Raw genomic sequence first — 19,233 nt, forward strand, 5'->3', positions numbered from 1 at the left:
GCTTGACAGAAGGAGATTGTTAACTGTGGCAAGCATTTTAATTTGAAGGAAAAAAGGAAAAGGAATGAATTATTTATGAGATTAATTTGTGTAGTCATACCTATAAATAAGATGGCAGCTGCTAAATAATTTGCACCGAGTGATAATATGCAGACATCAGAGTGAAAGCAGTGAAAGAGTTGCCAGCTGTAAGGGGTGCCACTATTTGTTTCCAGCTTCTGATGCACAATGTTTACATAAACTCGTGACTATCCATAGGCATATCTTACTGCTGCTCTTTTCCAGATCAGAAGCCTTGTCAGATGATTAGCTCCTACTTGATAAAAGAACCCACATTTCTTTAAATCTATAATGCAATATGGCGTTACCAGCAAGCTACAGAACTCATGTGATTCAGCTTGACACAATGTGAGGCATGTAGCAGTGACACAAATGTAAAGCAGTTAACTTAACTAAAGAAATAGAGTTCAAGAAAAATCTTTCTAACTCATACACAAGTGTGCTTACACACACTTAACATTTCCCCATAATTTGGCAGGGATCTGTCCTTTCTAAAGCCAAATAAATACTTGAAAAGTCAGCAATATAGTACCTTTATATTTGCAACATCTCTCAGTCTCATTTTAAGACAAACCATTAAGTACTTCAGAATTTGGGGTGTTGTTTAATAGTTTCCATTTCTTGAAATGTTCCTAAACCCTGGAAAGATTCCTCTCACTTTTGGCAAATGATTGTCTTTTATTTGGTGATATTTCTTCCATTTCTGTTTATGTCAATTTTTCAAAGTATGTAGAGGTGGCAGCTCAAGACTTAAAATGCTGATTACTCCTTGCAAGTTCAAACTGAATCCATGGAAATTTAACAAAACATTCTAATTAACATTCTACCTTTTCATTTTGAATTGGAGAGATGTAAATATAAAGGTACATTTGTTACTTAGTTCTTTGATCTGCAAATCACATTTTCATTTGGATGGCCAAAAATATCTATGTATACAAGGAAGGAAATGAGTAAGATGTTAGCCATGTTGTCTCAAATTTGGGGCAATGAAGTCCAAACCCAGCAGCAAGAGATTGGAGAATTTAGATAAGCCACTGAAAACTTGGAATTCCACTGGGTGTCACAAGAGAGGGTTGGAAACCCTGTCTGGAAGCACTTTCTTCTGAAACATTAGAGTTTTCTTCAGTCACAAATATTTTGTATGGAGGCTAAAAAACACGAAATCCACAGTATATGCATAGTGAGTGTCCCACGGACTCTAACTAACCAAAAAAGAACACATCCAAATTGTATGATGTTGTCTAGTGTTTCTCAGCCTTAGCGATTTTAAGATGTATGGACTTCAACTCCCAAATTCCCCAATCCACACATCTTAAAGTTGCCAATATTTAGAAACAATTATTTTGCCCCACTCACGTATGCCTTTCAATCATCTTGCAGGGGAAATGGGCGGCATAATAAAAGAAAAATAAATTTTGGTCCTACAAAAACTTTAAAGTGCAGCCTTAACCCCCCAAAGATCATCTTTTCTTGTCATCCTTGTCCTCATTTAATGTAACTGAATGGCTGAAAAAAAATCAATGAAGTTGTCAATGAGTGTTTTTTAATGTTTTCTGTGAGAACATAGGGATTTCTCTCAATAAGAGAACAAATTGTTTAAATATGCATGATGATGCCATCATACAAATACCACTATTTATGTATTTGCAGCAGATGTCAAGATATAAGTGTGCAATGCTGGCACTTACATGATAACATACCATGAATAGCAATTGCACTTATATACCGATTCATAGTGCTTTACAGCCTTCTCTAAATGATTTACAGAGTCAGCATATTTGCCCCAACAATCTGGGTCCTCATTTTACTCAGAAGGATGGAAGGCTAAGTCAATCTTACTGTCATTTTAGCTCAGTTTACTGTGTAGGCTGCTATATGAAAGCGTCTTGAGCTGTACTGTATGATGAACCTGCAGCATTCAGTAACTTGACACAATGCTACATTGAAGGGTTTGGTTAAATGTTAATGGAAAACTTATAGAGAAAACTCCTTCCAGGATTCCTTTTCAAATCAGGAAGCAACTGAGTGACCATAACGCAATGGAGAGACATGTGAAGGACGGCATAATAAAAGAATAAATAAATAAATCTTGATCTCATAAAAACTTTGAAGTGCAGTCTTAAACCCCCAAAGATCCACTCCCCCTCCCTCTCAAACCCAGCATTTTCTGCCATCTTGTACCATAGGAACCGTGCTTCCTAATGTGAGTTACAAAAATCTGGATGGCTGCTATATGACAGATGCAAGAAAATATACAAAACATTAATTCTTGGTTCCACTGCAGATATCATCTTGAGTTTTGCAGTCCAGACCTACTAGCCCTAAGGTTTCGGTGCCAGGACATCATTTTTGTTGTTGTTAGTTGCGAAGTAGTGTCCGACCCATTGCGACACTATGGACAACATTCCTCCAGGCCTTCCTGTCCTCTACTATCCTCTGGAGTCCATTTAAACTCATGCCTACTGCTTCAGTGACTCCATCCAGCCACCTCGTTCTCTGTCGTCCCAGCATTAGGCTCTTCTCCACTAGCCTTCTAAAGAGTTGATCTCCTCTAGGATTGACTTGTTTGTTCGCCTTGCAGTCCAAGGGAAAAAAAATTTTTTCCCCAGAAATAGGCTTTTCTCCAGTGAGTCCTTCTTTCTCATTAGGTGGCCAAAGTATTTCAGTGTCATCTTCAGGATCTTCAGGATCTGGCCTTCTAAAGAGCAGTCAGGGTTGATCTCCTCTAGGATTGACTTGTTTGTTCGCCTTGCAGTCCAAGGGACTCACAGGAGTCTTCTCCAGCACCAGAGTTCAAAGGCCTCAATTCTTTGGCACTCAGCCTTTCTTATGGTCCAACCTTCACAGCCATACATTGCAACTGGGAAAACCATAGCTTTGACTATACGCACTTTTGCTGGCAGGGTGATTTCTCTGCTTTTTATACGCTGTCTAGATTTGCCATAGCTTTCCTCCCCAGGAGCAAGCATCTTTTAATTTCTTGGCTGCAGTCCCCATAATGTCTGTTTGCAGGATTGTAGTTGGCACATCTAAAAACAATAGTATGAATGTCCTACTTCCACCTTTTCTAGAAATAGAGTGTATTTGTGAATTTCTGATCCAGATTCCATGGTTATTGCACATCCATGCTCATAAAGAGTTCTGTGGTTATAAATGATAATTAGGGCCCAATGATTTTATACCTTGTTATTTATTTTACTTGCTTACTATTAGGTTAGTTTTATTTATCTTTTTCTTCCCTATATTTTTAAAATTATTTCAGCTCCACTTCTTCCCTATCTTATTATTTAAGATTTGCCTTATTTGATTGATCTTTATTAATCCTATTCTTCCTTGATTTCTAATTTTCCACTTTTGTCATTATTTGCCTATTTATTTATCTTATATTTTCTATCCTGTATTTATTTTTATTCTCTGCTGGGATCTTGCCTCCCTGCCTAATGGAACCTCAGGCTTAATTTGTTGCTTTCACTTCTGTCATTTGTTGCTCTGGCCTCTCTCTGTTTTCTCTACCAGCTCCCTTCTGTCCTTCAGTGCTTGGATCTTTTCAGCCTTATCCCTTAAATACATTTATGGAGGATGCATTTCTCAAAAAGCTATAGTCATAATGTCTGTATGCAGGATTGTAGTTGGCACATCTAAAAACAATAGTATGAATGTCCTTCTTCCACCTTTTCTAGAAATAGAGTGTATTTGTGAATTTCTGATCCAGATTCCATGGTTATTGCACATCCATGCTCATAAAGAGTTCTGTGGTTATAAATGATAATTAGGGCCCAATGATAATTAGAAAAACAATCTGCTCCATCTTGATTTCTCTAGCAAGATGTGTTAGCAGCTATTCCAGCTGTTCTGCAATTGCTGCAAGTGAATTTATTTTCTTCCTGTTTGAGAGGTATAGAGAATCAATGTCATATGTTGTTGTTGTTAGTTGCGAAGTCGTGTCCGACTCATCGCGACCCCATGGACAACATTCCTCCAGGCCTTCCTGTCCTCTACTATCCTCTGGAGTCCATTTAAACTCATGCCTACTGCTTCAGTGACTCCATCCAGCCACCTCGTTCTCTGTCGTCCCAGCATTAGGCTCTTCTCCACTAGCCTTCTAAAGAGCAGTCAGGGTTGATCTCCTCTAGGATTGACTTGTTTGTTCGCCTTGCAGTCCAAGGGACTCGCAGGAGTCTTCTCCAGCACCAGAGTTAAAGGCTCAATTCTTTGGTGCTCAGCCTTTCTTATGGTCCAACCTTCACAGCCATACATTGCAACTGGGAAAACCATAGCTTTAACTATACGCACTTTGGTTGGCAGGGTGATGTCTCTGCTTTTTAGTACGCTGTCTAGATTTGCCATAGCTTTCCTCCCCAGGAGCAAGCGTCTTTTAATTTCTTGGCTGCAGTCCCCATCTGCGGTAATCTTGGAGCCCAGGAAAATAAAATCTGTCACTACCTCCATTTCTTCACCATCTATCTGCCAGGAATTGAAAGGGACGGATGCCATGATTTTAGTTTTCTTAATGTTGAGTTTCAAGCCAACTTTTGCACTCTCCTCCTTCACCCGCATCAAGAGGCTCTTTAGTTCCTCTTCGCTTTCCGCCATTAGAGTGGTATCATCTGCATATCTGAGGTTGTTGATATTTCTTCCAGCAATCTTAATTCCAATTTTTGATTCATCTAGCCCCGCCTTTCTCATAATGTGTTCTGCATATAAGTTAAATAGACAGGGTGATAGTATACAGCCTTGCCGGACTCCTTTCCCAATTTTGAACCAATCCGTGTCCAGTTCTCACTGTTGCTTCTTGACCCACATACAGGTTTCTCAAGAGACAAATAAGATGGTCTTACTGTCCCCTCCACTAGCTTTGTTGTTGCTCAGATTTCCTAAGGCCCATTTGACTTCACATTCTAGGATGTCTGGCTCAAGGTCAGTGACCACCCCATCGTGGTTATTAGGGATGTTAAGCTCATTCTTGTATAGTTCTTCTGTGTAATTTTGCCACCTCTTCTTAATCTCTTCTGCCTCTGTTAGGTCCCTGCCATTTTGGTCCTTTATCATGCCCATCTTTGCATGAAACGTTCCCTTCATATCTCCAATTTTCTTGAAGAGATCTCTGGTCCTCCCTATTCTATTGTTTTCTTCTTTTTCTTTGCACTGTTCATTTAAGAATGCATTCTTGGAGGCTCCAGTGACGTCACCCTCCTGCTGGGTGCTCAAACAGAGCACTCCGTGTTAGAAGATTGTAAAAGTCAGTGAAACAGAAAATAAATCACTGTTCACTGAGCTTAGCATAATCTCTGGGTGAAAGAGATTATCAGAATTGTGGAAGAGTGGCAGGTCTGACAGGGGGTTTGCTCTTAAGAGCGAATTTTCCTGGATTTATGACCCCACCGAATTCCACTCCTTCCAACTTCAGCACGCCCCTGTTTTTATCAGGGAAAAGGAGAGGAATGTTGCTTCTGCTCTAGAGAACTTATTAAATTGATTGATATTCCAAGCAGACGGGAATTTCACAAGCGTTCGAACTTTGATGTAGAATCAGCACGGCAAGTACCGACTCCCTTTTTGAAATTTGAAACCTTTCTTTGTCTTTGATTAATTGACTTTTAAAATGGCGTCTAAAAGTGAAAGTAAAATTTTTTAGTACGATGAAGCAGCGTTACTTGTGGATTGTTACAAACGGAGTTTTTATACTGAAAGGAGGGAAGGAGAGTTATTAAGTTTGAATTCCTGATTCTTTTGAAGACAGAATGGCAGCTAAACCTTTAAAGCCTTCTGGAAGAAGGGATCTGAACCAAGTCTTGAGGAAATATTGAAAGAACAATTAAAACTTTCTGAAGATAGGCAAAAGAGATGATGGAGAATTTTAATGCAAAAATAAGAGAAGATATTCTTATGGCAGTTCAAGGACTGAGTAAAAAATTGAAGGATTGGAAGTGGAAATGCAACAGATCTCTCAGTCAAATAAGTATTTAGAAGATGAAATGAAAGGTGTTCAGAAAAAAGTGGATCAAAATGAAGATCAGGTTGTGATATTACAATATAAACTTATGGAAGGAGCTCTTAGAATTCGTGGTATGCAGAAGAGCGTGGAAGACTTAAGAAAAATTATATCAGAAGCATTGGCTGAATTTATTGAAGTGGACCCCAAGAGGTAGCTTACCAAATTGATAAAATATATAGAGTTAATTCTTGGATTGCAAGACAGAGAAAGCTTCCTCGGGACATTGTGGTTTATTTTGTGAAAAGGACTATGAGAAATCAAATTCTGCAAGTTTCATATCAGACAACTTTAAAAATTGGAGAACAGGAGTTGAAGGTGTTGAAAGAGATTCCTTCAAAGATGTTAAGAGACAGGAAGCAATTTGCTTTTTACACAAGAACTTAAAAACATCAGATTCAATTCAGATGGGAGGTGCCAGTTGGACTGACACTATTCTATCAAGGAAGGAGATATAGAATTGACACTGTTTTAAAGGCAAAGTTTTCTTTCTACAGTTTTGAAAGTCGAAATAGAAGTGATAGAAAAACTTCAAGAGACTCAAGAAGGCGTGGTGACCCAAGAGCCTTTATTGCTGCCAGTATTAGAGGAACCACAAGAGCAAAGGGTGACAAGAGGAACCCTTAAGCGTAAGAAGAGCAACAGTCTCAAAGTAAAAGTCAGGATCCCATTATGGAAGCTGTGGGAGGAGCTAGACGGAAGATACCGGAGGAGGAGCTTCCGTTGTCTGCTTCAAAGCTTCAGGAGGCCAGTAATGGCAAATAGAATCTTGTCATGGAATGTTAATGGCTTGAATTCAGCTCAGAAAAGAAGGAAAATATTTCACTACTTGAAACAATTTAAAATTGATGTGATTTGTTTGCAAGAGACACATATAAAATTATCAGACCAAAAATATTTAATTAACTCAAAATTGGGTAACCATTTTGTTGCATCAGCTTTGGAAAAGAAGCATGGAATTGTTGTATATATCAGGAAGGATATACCAGCTAAGCTAATTGAGGCAGATATTCAAGGAAGATTTATTGCTATTGAACTGGTGATAGATGCAAAAAGACTTTGTTGATAGGTATTTATGCACCTAATCAGCAACAAGAAAAGTTTTACAAAATGTTACATGAGAGGTTGACCCTCTGGGATTATAGTTCGTTTATTTTATTAGGAGACTGGAATGGAGTAATTGATACAAGAAGGATAAGAGAACTTCCTCCAAGAAGATACCTATACATGCAAAATTACCAAAATCCTTTTTGAAATGATGGAAGACTTTGAGTTTAGAGATATATGGAGGTTACGGAATCCAGATGAGAGAGATTTTACTTTTTTTCTGATAGGCATCAATCTTTTCACGCATTGATTTTATTTTAATTTCTAATGACTTGCTTTCTAGGGTGAAGAAAACGAAGATATTTCGAGGTGTTTAACTGACCATAGCCCAGTATGGATGGAATTATTACAAGGGAAAAAGGTGGTAGAACATGGAGGTTGAATGAAAATCTGTTTAGATATGAGGATAATGTAACTTATTGTAAGAAACAGTTAAAGAATTTTTGATTTTAATATGTACAAAGGGACACCTATAGGAACTGTGTGGGAGGCGAGCAAAGCGTTTATTAGAGGATATTGATTTTATTTGGACAACAGGCAAAGGAATAATAAACAAAAGGCAGCGTAGATATTTGGAAGAAGAAATTCAAGGAAGCAACAGTTATTAATTCAAAACCCACAAGATCATAAACTTAAAGAGGCTATAAAATATTACAGAGTCAATTTAATATGTTAATGGCAGACCAGGTGGCAACGAATATACAATATACTAAACATAATACCTTTTGTAATGCAAATAAACCTGGGAGATGGTTGGCATATAATTTAAGGAAGAAACAGAAAGCACGTGTCATACAAAAATAGAATATAAAGGTAAAGAGATATATCAACAGGATAAAATTAAAAGGCATTCTCAGAATTTTATACTGCACTATATGCAAAAAGACAAAATATTGGATAGGGACATTTATGATTATTTGAAAGATTATAAGGTGAATATTCTAACATTAGAACAGAGGAGGAGCTGAACCGCCGATAGCTACTGGAGAAATAGTGGAGGCAATTAAACAATTAAAATGGGAAAACCCTGGTACAGATGGTCTTACAGCAACTTATTATAAAAAACACAGGATGAAATATTAGGCCCACTTAAAGAATTATTTAATCAGATACAATTAGGGTAGAATACCCCGTCATGGAAAACATCTTTTATTTCACTGATACCGAAAGAGGAGCAAGACTGCTCTAAACCTGGTAACTATAGGCCGATTTCACTTTTAAATAATGATTATACAAAACATTAATTCTTGGTTCCACTGCAGATATCATCTTGAGTTTTGCAGTCCAGACCTACTAGCCCTAAGGTTTCGGTGCCAGGACATCATTTTTGTTGTTGTTAGCTGCAAAGTTGTGTCCGACTCATCGCGACCCCATGGACAACATTCCTCCAGGCCTTCCTGTCCTCTACTATCCTCTGGAGTCCATTTAAACTCATGCCTACTGCTTCAGTGACTCCATCCAGCCACCTCGTTCTCTGTCGTCCCAGCATTAGGCTCTTCTCCACTAGCCTTCTAAAGAGTTGATCTCCTCTAGGATTGACTTGTTTGTTCGCCTTGCAGTCCAAGGGAAAAAAAATTTTTTCCCCAGAAATAGGCTTTTCTCCAGTGAGTCCTTCTTTCTCATTAGGTGGCCAAAGTATTTCAGTGTCATCTTCAGGATCTTCAGGATCTGGCCTTCTAAAGAGCAGTCAGGGTTGATCTCCTCTAGGATTGACTTGTTTGTTCGCCTTGCAGTCCAAGGGACTCACAGGAGTCTTCTCCAGCACCAGAGTTCAAAGGCCTCAATTCTTTGGCACTCAGCCTTTCTTATGGTCCAACCTTCACAGCCATACATTGCAACTGGGAAAACCATAGTCTTGACTATACGCACTTTTGCTGGCAGGGTGATTTCTCTGCTTTTTATACGCTGTCTAGATTTGCCATAGCTTTCCTCCCCAGGAGCAAGCATCTTTTAATTTCTTGGCTGCAGTCCCCATAATGTCTGTTTGCAGGATTGTAGTTGGCACATCTAAAAACAATAGTATGAATGTCCTACTTCCACCTTTTCTAGAAATAGAGTGTATTTGTGAATTTCTGATCCAGATTCCATGGTTATTGCACATCCATGCTCATAAAGAGTTCTGTGGTTATAAATGATAATTAGGGCCCAATGATTTTATACCTTGTTATTTATTTTACTTGCTTACTATTAGGTTAGTTTTATTTATCTTTTTCTTCCCTATATTTTTAAAATTATTTCAGCTCCACTTCTTCCCTATCTTATTATTTAAGATTTGCCTTATTTGATTGATCTTTATTAATCCTATTCTTCCTTGATTTCTAATTTTCCACTTTTGTCATTATTTGCCTATTTATTTATCTTATATTTTCTATCCTGTATTTATTTTTATTCTCTGCTGGGATCTTGCCTCCTGCCTAATGGAACCTCAGGCTTAATTTGTTGCTTTCACTTCTGTCATTTGTTGCTCTGGCCTCTCTGTTTTCTCTACCAGCCCCTTCTGTCCTTCAGTGCTTGGATCTTTTCAGCCTTATCCCTTAAATACATTTATGGAGGATGCATTTCTCAAAAGCTATAGTCATAATGTCTGTATGCAGGATTGTAGTTGGCACATCTAAAACAATAGTATGAATGTCCTTCTTCCACCTTTTCTAGAAATAGAGTGTATTTGTGAATTTCTGATCCAGATTCCATGGTTATTGCACATCCATGCTCATAAAGAGTTCTGTGGTTATAAATGATAATTAGGGCCCAATGATAATTAGAAAACAATCTGCTCCATCTTGATTTCTCTAGCAAGATGTGTTAGCAGCTATTCCAGCTGTTCTGCAATTGCTGCAAGTGAATTTATTTTCTTCCTGTTTGAGAGGTATAGAGAATCAATGTCATATGTTGTTGTTGTTAGTTGCAGTAGTGTCCGACCCATTGCGACACTATGGACAACATTCCTCCAGGCCTTCCTGTCCTCTACTATCCTCTGGAGTCCATTTAAACTCATGCCTACTGCTTCAGTGACTCCATCCAGCCACCTCGTTCTCTGTCGTCCCAGCATTAGGCTCTTCTCCACTAGCCTTCTAAAGAGTTGATCTCCTCTAGGATTGACTTGTTTGTTCGCCTTGCAGTCCAAGGGAAAAAAAATTTTTTCCCCAGAAATAGGCTTTTCTCCAGTGAGTCCTTCTTTCTCATTAGGTGGCCAAAGTATTTCAGTGTCATCTTCAGGATCTTCAGGATCTGGCCTTCTAAAGAGCAGTCAGGTTGATCTCCTCTAGGATTGACTTGTTTGTTCGCCTTGCAGTCCAAGGGACTCACAGGAGTCTTCTCCAGCACCAGAGTTCAAAGGCCTCAATTCTTTGGCACTCAGCCTTTCTTATGGTCCAACCTTCACAGCCATACATTGCAACTGGGAAAACCATAGTCTTGACTATACGCACTTTTGCTGGCAGGGTGATTTCTCTGCTTTTTATACGCTGTCTAGATTTGCCATAGCTTTCCTCCCCAGGAGCAAGCATCTTTTAATTTCTTGGCTGCAGTCCCCATAATGTCTGTTTGCAGGATTGTAGTTGGCACATCTAAAAACAATAGTATGAATGTCCTACTTCCACCTTTTCTAGAAATAGAGTGTATTTGTGAATTTCTGATCCAGATTCCATGGTTATTGCACATCCATGCTCATAAAGAGTTCTGTGGTTATAAATGATAATTAGGGCCCAATGATTTTATACCTTGTTATTTATTTTACTTGCTTACTATTAGGTTAGTTTTATTTATCTTTTTCTTCCCTATATTTTTAAAATTATTTCAGCTCCACTTCTTCCCTATCTTATTATTTAAGATTTGCCTTATTTGATTGATCTTTATTAATCCTATTCTTCCTTGATTTCTAATTTTCCACTTTTGTCATTATTTGCCTATTTATTTATCTTATATTTTCTATCCTGTATTTATTTTTATTCTCTGCTGGGATCTTGCCTCCCTGCCTAATGGAACCTCAGGCTTAATTTGTTGCTTTCACTTCTGTCATTTGTTGCTCTGGCCTCTCTCTGTTTTCTCTACCAGCTCCCTTCTGTCCTTCAGTGCTTGGATCTTTTCAGCCTTATCCCTTAAATACATTTATGGAGGATGCATTTCTCAAAAAGCTATAGTCATAATGTCTGTATGCAGGATTGTAGTTGGCACATCTAAAAACAATAGTATGAATGTCCTACTTCCACCTTTTCTAGAAATAGAGTGTATTTGTGAATTTCTGATCCAGATTCCATGGTTATTGCACATCCATGCTCATAAAGAGTTCTGTGGTTATAAATGATAATTAGGGCCCAATGATAATTAGAAAAACAATCTGCTCCATCTTGATTTCTCTAGCAAGATGTGTTAGCAGCTATTCCAGCTGTTCTGCAATTGCTGCAAGTGAATTTATTTTCTTCCTGTTTGAGAGGTATAGAGAATCAATGTCATATGTTGTTGTTGTTAGTTGCAGTAGTGTCCACCCATTGCGACCCCATGGACAACATTCCTCCAGGCCTTCCTGTCCTCTACTATCCTCTGGAGTCCATTTAAACTCATGCCTACTGCTTCAGTGACTCCATCCAGCCACCTCGTTCTCTGTCGTCCCAGCATTAGGCTCTTCTCCACTAGCCTTCTAAAGAGCATTCAGGGTTGATCTCCTCTAGGATTGACTTGTTTGTTCGCCTTGCAGTCTAAGGGACTCACAGGAGTCTTCTCCAGCACCAGAGTTCAAAGGCCTCAATTCTTTGGTGCTCAGACTTTCTTATGGTCCAACCTTCACAGCCATACATTGCAACTGGGAAAACCATAGCTTTGACTATACGCACTTTGGTTGGCAGGGTGATTTCTCTGCTTTTAGTCCGCTGTCTAGATTTGCCATAGCTTTCCTCCCCAGGAGCAAGCGCCTTTTAATTTCTTGGCTGCAGTCCCCATCTGCGGTAATCTTGGAGCCCAGGAAAATAAAATCTGTCACTACCTCCATTTCTTCACCATCTATCTGCCAGGAATTGAAAGGGACGGATGCCATGATTTTAGTTTTCTTAATGTTGAGTTTCAAGCCAACTTTTGCACTCTCCTCCTTCACCCGCATCAAGAGGCTCTTTAGTTCCTCTTCGCTTTCCGCCATTAGAGTGGTATCATCTGCATATCTGAGGTTGTTGATATTTCTTCCAGCAATCTTAATTCCAATTTTTGATTCATCTAGCCCCGCCTTTCTCATAATGTGTTCTGCATATAAGTTAAATAGACAGGGTGATAGTATACAGCCTTGCCGGACTCCTTTCCCAATTTTGAACCAATCCGTGTCCAGTTCTCACTGTTGCTTCTTGACCCACATACAGGTTTCTCAAGAGACAAATAAGATGGTCTTACTGTCCCCTCCACTAGCTTTGTTGTTGCTCAGATTTCCTAAGGCCCATTTGACTTCACATTCTAGGATGTCTGGCTCAAGGTCAGTGACCACCCCATCGTGGTTATTAGGGATGTTAAGCTCATTCTTGTATAGTTCTTCTGTGTAATTTTGCCACCTCTTCTTAATCTCTTCTGCCTCTGTTAGGTCCCTGCCATTTTGGTCCTTTATCATGCCCATCTTTGCATGAAACGTTCCCTTCATATCTCCAATTTTCTTGAAGAGATCTCTGGTCCTCCCTATTCTATTGTTTTCTTCTTTTTCTTTGCACTGTTCATTTAAGAATGCATTCTTATCTCTTCTAGCTATTCTCTGGAATTCTGCATTCAACTGGATGTATCTTTCTCTTTTTCCCTTGCCTTTCGCTTCCCTTCTTTCCTCAGCTATTTGCAGAACTTCCTAAGACAGCCATTTTGCTTTCTTGCATTTTTTCCCCTTTGGAATGGTTTTAGTTGCTACCTCTTGTACAGTGTTGCGAACCTCCATCCATAGTTCATCAGGCATTCTGTCTATCATATCTAATTCTTTAAATCTATTTGTCACGTCTACTGTATATTTATCAGGGAAATGATTTAGTTCATACATCATACATCATACATCATACAGATATCATACAGAAGATAAATCTGCTTTCCATTATGTTAAGTATGAAATAAATTAGCATATTCTTTTCTGCATCTTCTTCGAATCCCCAAATTATTGACACTATACCTTCGAGTCAATCTTGATTCAAGGTAACTGCCTGGACAAGTTCCTAAAGTTTTATTGGCAAGATTTTTCAGAAGCGGTTTGCCTTTGCTTCCTACCTAGGGCTGAGAGAGAGGGACTGGCCCAAGGTTACCCAGCTGTCTTTGTGTCTAAGATAGTATTAGAACTCACACTGTCCCGGTTTCTAGCCTGATGCCTTAACCACTATACCAAACTGTATGAATCTATTCCCAAAGACACATACAGAATGACATGAGTATCATCACATTGTTCACTTTTGGGACAAGCAATACTATGCAGTGGGGAAAAGTAGTAAGAAATACTAAGCTCCTCAAACCAACATTTTATTTCCATCCTAGGCACCTTTGTTTTCTATTTCTTTTAATCTTAATGGTTCTATGTTCTCTTCAATTCCACTCCTGCAACTAATTTGAGGAATTATCTTTTCTGGAAGCACATGGATTGCTATTTATAACTTACTTGCTTATTGTTTTTGTTACATAGCATGTAGTTCTCCCCCAAGCCTTCTTTCATAGGTATCCACAAAAATGTTGATGCCACCAATTCATTCAGAGATATATTATAGCATTTTTCATTCATACTGTAATTAAACACAGACCCTCAGTTCTCTGCATATATTAATTAACTCTGTTCTACTAGATAGTAGAATATCACCTTTATTTAAATTTCACAAATATCTATTCTATTATCTATTAAATATCTATTCATTTATCTCTTTACTTATGCTGTTTACTTCCCTTATCTTATATTTTGACTCACAATTTTCCATATGCCATGGTCTTTACTTGATAGGCCTATAGATATTGACTTCCATCCTTTATCATAGTTTTGGTCATCCAAAGCTGTCACATTAATGCTAATATGACTATTATAGATTAACATAGTTAACTTGTTACACAGTGAACAATTAAGTATGTGGGGTATTAATTAATAAGTGAGTACTCTTAATTAAGAAATTAGATACTATAAGTCAACAAAATAGCAATTAACATATTTTTATGACAGAAGAGCAGACGTCATGAACATTCTTGTGACAGAAAACAAAGTTTGGTACCAGTGTTGGATCATGGACAAAAATTTCAAAATATACTATTATATACCAACAAAAAAAGCACAGTTAACCTCTGTCACAACCAGTTAGCACAATAAAATACACAAAAAGCTCCCAGTATCTTTTTTCTGCACTGAAAATTCTGTTGGAGCTATATTCCAAGTCATCAAAGACACTAATCAAGCAGAATGAATTATGAAAGGTATGCATTGTCAAGTCAACAGAGTATTGCTGTACAGAATAAGAAATAAATCTAAAAACAAGATTTAGAATTCCTGGCTGAATTCTATTTTCTAAAGTGTCTGTGTTTATTTCACTGTTAAACTGATATATTTTCTTCTGCTAGATCTAGCAGAAATCCTTAAAATGACTTCAGTGTCACCTTGCCTGATATAGACATATTGACAAATATCTTGGGTACATGCAGCTTTGTTAATAGATTTTGATTACAATTTGACAGTTCTTTTTTGCACGCGTGGCAAGGACTCGCAAGTGCATTAGAAACTGAAGGTTGTCCCTTCTAGAAAAGTACAATTTATATCAGGCCAGAAACAGAGACAGCATGATTAAATAATTTCCCTGCTTCCTTTCTTATAAACTTCCTGTATGCAACTAACTGCGTATTGTGCAACAGACTCACTTCCATTTGGAGATTTAAACCTATTCCTGGCATAGCAGAGTCATCCTTTGTTTTCAGACTGGTTCACTCTGTTTTAAAATTTGAAACTCCTTGTGAAAGAGCAGGCTGGTCAGATAAATGTCAGGACCTGTGCTGCCTTATTCCCTCCCATAATCTAAGCCTCCCTTGCCCCCTCCCCTTTCCACATCTGCTCTAGCATGATAGAGTTGCCAGTAAAGCTGCAAGTTTGAGAGCAGTATTGTGTTTTGGAAGCTCTGCAGCAACAGGCAAAGTACAACTGCAAAACGAAATATGTTTTTCCTTCAGAAGGTAGAGGAAATGAAGTCTAGATACCCAGCAAGACAAAGAACAAAATAAAAAGGGCACAAGAGCTTTACATACTGGTAATTAACAGAAAGAAAAAGAAATCTGAAAGGTTATTTAAGACAGAATAGATTTAATAAAAAATATTGACACATACTAATCAATAGAGTATAGAGTAATTGTAATAGGTAATAATAAGATTATTGACAGCTGTCCAGCAAGCGAATCCAAGAAAGGAACTCCTGGAACATTATTCCCCAAAAGTAATACTTTATTGAATACACTACTTTTTAAACCACTCATACCCACCCATGACTTCTTTTAGTCGCTGGATCAGTGAGTCTCCTTCTGATCAAGGAAGGCTCTTCTGTAGCTATCTCATGTGTGCTGGCGCCACCAGTTGGTTGGAGGGGATAATAGAATTAACAACCTTTTCTCTGGTGCTTTTATATTGAGGCAGGCGCAAGAGAGCATTTGTTAGGAAGTTTTTTCCCCCACAGCAAATAGTGTAGGGTGAAGTTGAATCAGTTAAAGTACTGGGCCCACCTTACCTGCTTAGGGGATGATTTGAGTGGTGAAATCTGAACCGGTTTACTACCAGTTCGCTGACTGTGCATGCACGCTGCACGCACATGTGCAGTGCGCACCACACACCAAATGTGAGGTGCACCCATGTGCAGTGCACACTAAAAGGAAGCATGGGGTAACTAGAACAGCGCGCAGGTGTGTGTATGATCAGCTGTGGTGCATCTATAGTTCTGCAAAAATGTTGTTCACCTTTTTTCAACTTTTTTTTTTTTTTGAATTTATATCCCGCCCTTCTCCAAAGACTCAGGGCGGCTTACATTGTGTTAAGCAATAGTCTTCATCCATTTGTATATTATATACAAAGTCAACTTTTATTGCCCCCAACAATCTGGGTCCTCATTTTACCTACCTTATAAAGGATGGAAGGCTGAGTCAACCTTGGGCCTGGTGGGACTTGAACTTGCAATAATTGCAAGCAGCTGTGTTAATAACAGACTGCTTAGTCTATTGAGCCACCAGAGGCCCCTTTATTATCTACATACTATATTTTATTTTATACTTTATTTATACATTTATTTATTTATTTATACATTTATTTATTTATTTATTTATACATACTTTATTATCTACATACTATACTATATACTATACTATATACTATATACTATGCTATATACTATATACTATATACTATATACTATATACTATATACTATATACTATATACTATATACTATATACTATATACTATATACTATATACTATATACTAAATACTATATACTATATACTATATACTATATACTATATACTATATATTTGTTTTCTGAGGTTTTCACGGGTGTTTGTATATAGGTCTTTGGTTGTTCGGGTTTTCTCCCGTGTAAAATTGGAAGTGTCTTGGCGCGTTTCGAAGTCTCATTCGTCATCTTCAGGCTTCAGCAGCTTCTGGGACAATGTGATGCCTTTCTTCCTTTTAACTGCTAGTGGGGTTTGAACTGATTGGAGCTTGGCTGTGCCTGACACGGGGTTGCGCCTGATTGGCTGGCCTGTCAGGGCTTATTGTTATCTGTGCCAGGATTGACCAGCACAGCTTGGCCGTGTCCATGTAGCACGCACCACGAACACGGCCAAACAGCAGCAGTGCAGCTCACCAGCACAAACCCCCCTGCAGCACAGATTAGACTGAGCACAACCAAGCCCCCACCAACACAGGACACACCCCCAGCCAATCAGAGCACAGAAAAAACCCCATCCAATCAGAGCACAGCCAAGCTCCCACCCAATCAGTTCAAATCCCCACTAGCAGTTAAAAGGAAGAAACAGCTGCGATCACACATTGCTCCCAGAAGCACGGTTGAAGCCTGAAGATGATGAATGAGACTTGGTCGAAACGTCGCCAAGACACTTCCAATTTTACACGGAGAAAACCCAACAACCAAAGACCTATATACTATATATATACTATACTATATATATATACTATGTATATATACTATATATATACTATACTATATAGTATATACTATATAATTATATACTATATACTATATACTATATACTATATACTATATACTAAATACTATATACTATATGTTTCTTCCTTTTAACTGCTAGTGGGGTTTGAACTGATTGGGGTGGGAGCTTGGCTGTGCTCTGATTGGCTGGCCTGTCAGGGCTTATTGTTATCTGTGCCAGGATTGACCAGCACAGCTTGGCCGTGTCCATGTAGCACGCACCACGAACACGGGCCAAACAGCAGCAGTGCAGCTCACCAGCTCAAATCCCCTGCAGCACAGATTAGACTGAGCACAACCAAGCCCCCACCAACACAGGACACACCCCCAGCCAATCAGAGCACAGAAAAACCCCCATCCAATCAGAGCACAGCCAAGCTCCCACCCAATCAGTTCAAACCCCCACTAGCAGTTAAAAGGAAGAAACAGCTGCGATCACACATTGCTCCCAGAAGCACGAAGCTGAAGCCTGAAGATGACGAATGAGACTTCGTCGAAACGTCGCCAAGACACTTCCAATTTTACACGGGAGAAAACCCGAACAACCAAAGACCTATATACTATATACTATATACTATATACTATATACTATATACAAGTATATATACAAGCTCCCACCCAATCAGTTCAAACCCCCACTAGCAGTTAAAAAGGAAGAAACAGCTGCAATCCCACATTGCTCCCAGAAGCACAAAGCTGAAGCCTGAAGATGATGAATGAGACTTGGTCGAAACGTCGCCAAGACACTTCCAATTTTACGCGGGAGAAAACCTGAATAACCAAAGACCTACATACAAACACCCGCGAAAACCTCAGAAAACAAATATATACTATATATACTATAGATTATCTACATACTATAGATTGGGGTCTCCAAACTTGGCCACTTTAAGACTTATGGACTTCAACTCCCAGAATTCCTCAGCCAGCTTTGCTGTCTTAAAGTCTTAAAGTGGCCAAGGTTAGAGACTTCTGCTATAGATGCACTTTCATGGACCACTGAAAGGAGGAAATGGCTCACATGCTTTGCCCAAGAGTGTGATAGGCAACAGGCTTTTAAGGGGCTGCTAGAAAGAAGGGTGGGGGGGGAAGTATTTTCCAAAGCACCAGAAGGCAAAACAAGAAGCAATGGATCAAAACTCAACAAAGAGAGAAGCAATCTAAAACTAAGGACAAACTTCCTGACAGTGTGAACCTATATAGGTTTCAGGCATAATTTCACATATAAAATAGCCATTCATGTAATACAACCTGCATATTGTTCAAAACAATCATTAGTATTATGGCTGATGTTTGATAGCAAGCCTAAAATCCCCATTCCCTCCCTACTCCAGGGAAAGGTTACTTCAAAATCCCCATTTCCTCCCCACCCCCACTAATCAGTTCTGGGAAGGAATCAAACTCCCCCCTCTTCATTTCCCAAATAAAATATCCCAGATAATTAAGGACTAATCAAGCTGCTAGCAAGGAACCTGCCTGGAATTCCACATTCCTGCCAGCTGCATAAAGGAAACTTTGTAAACAGAAAACAGCTACCGGTGCTTACAGATAATATAAAGTGGAAGCCGGAAGTTCGGCTCCATTTACAAGCAGGCAGAAAACTCATTCAAGACAGGATGCTTCACAATGGAAATCACCCAAACCGTTTTAGAAACACAAAGCCCATGTTGCACAAACCCCAAAACTTCAAAAACATTGAATCATATAAGAATTCCTCCTCTTATCCAATTTGTTGTTCAGCTGACCCAGAGAGGAGCTTCTAGCCGCTCTGTCAATTTAAAACAACAGCATTTCCCACCCCCTCTTCTTTGCCAAGCGATCTCCTGGCTGAGAAGCGAGCCGATCAATTGGGAGGCTTCTTGGCTTCCCAATTTAAAGGGACGGTGTCTTTTTTTTCT

This window comes from Ahaetulla prasina, chromosome 7, assembly GCF_028640845.1.
Source record: "Ahaetulla prasina isolate Xishuangbanna chromosome 7, ASM2864084v1, whole genome shotgun sequence".
In the NCBI taxonomy this organism is placed as follows: Eukaryota; Metazoa; Chordata; class Lepidosauria; order Squamata; family Colubridae; genus Ahaetulla; species Ahaetulla prasina.